The sequence below is a fragment of the Pseudophryne corroboree genome, unplaced genomic scaffold, assembly GCF_028390025.1.
Source record: "Pseudophryne corroboree isolate aPseCor3 unplaced genomic scaffold, aPseCor3.hap2 scaffold_1978, whole genome shotgun sequence".
In the NCBI taxonomy this organism is placed as follows: Eukaryota; Metazoa; Chordata; class Amphibia; order Anura; family Myobatrachidae; genus Pseudophryne; species Pseudophryne corroboree.
Genome location: NW_026968619.1, coordinates 12,189 through 13,296, shown reverse-complemented (window position 1 = coordinate 13,296; position 1,108 = coordinate 12,189).

Genomic DNA, 1,108 nt, shown 5'->3' with positions numbered 1-1,108 from the left:
TTGCTGGATTGTAAAAGAACAGGATGTTTATTTTTCACCACAGGGGGGGAGCTGTAATGTGGGACAGCTCAAAAAGCCTGATACATGGCTTCCAGACTCTGCCTCTTCCCAGGGGTTATCATCACACCTCACAATAGGAGTATCTGATAAGGCTGCTTCCTGAATGACAGCCATAAAATTGCTGTAGGACAGACAAGATACCCAATCTCTGAGCTTCAAACACAAATACTTTTGAGTGTGTATAACCGGACAAGCAGGCTCCACACACAGTGTCTTCAATTTCATCCTCCAGTAAGGGGGGGGGGGGGGTTCCTTTTGAGTGGCTAACAGGGCATAAGACTGACCTGCTCACCCTGCCTTGTGCTCGGACCATCCTAATAGCCACCTCAACTTGCTGGTACTGCCCTGGGCATAGTTCCTTGCCTAACGCGTCGGTCACCAAAGCCCCTTTGCGGTAGGACAGGTGCTGGTGGTGCGATTTTCTCACGTACAAACCCCAGCTGTCTCCTTACGGGCCTTATGTCCCTGGAGCTACCGTTGGGCGTGCCTCTCTGGTTATAGGTCCCTAAAACCATCCTTGAAGCCCCCCCGCAGAGAATTGACCTCATCATATTTTCACCACACCTTTCCCCTGTGTTCCTTGTACACAGGATACATGAAATTGTTGTATTTTTACATGCTCATGGCTGCCTCTGGGTAAAAACAGTGTCCCTCAGAGGAAAACCAGCCAAACACTGGTAGAACATACAAACTCCACACAGATATAGCTCTGGTCAGGGATTGAACTCACAACTCCCGTGCTGAAAGGAAGCAATGGTACTCTTTATGCCGCTCAGCCAATGCTCATTTGTTTATAGTTGTACTGACTGTGTTCCACCCTTTTGTTTGGCCTTCTCCTTTCCCTCAAACCAGCCTCTATTAATGAACCTATATCTTTGAAAACCCTTTTCCTATCCCTTTTCTGGTTAGTATAGGCAAATGGCCTGCTACTGACCCGGAAGCGCCTCCCACAGGGTGCACGCTTGCACAAAGCCTGCGCCTCGTCCTCATTTGACTCCGCAGGGCCCTGCTCTAGTTCTAAGCCCAGCTGCACCTTCTAGCTATTACA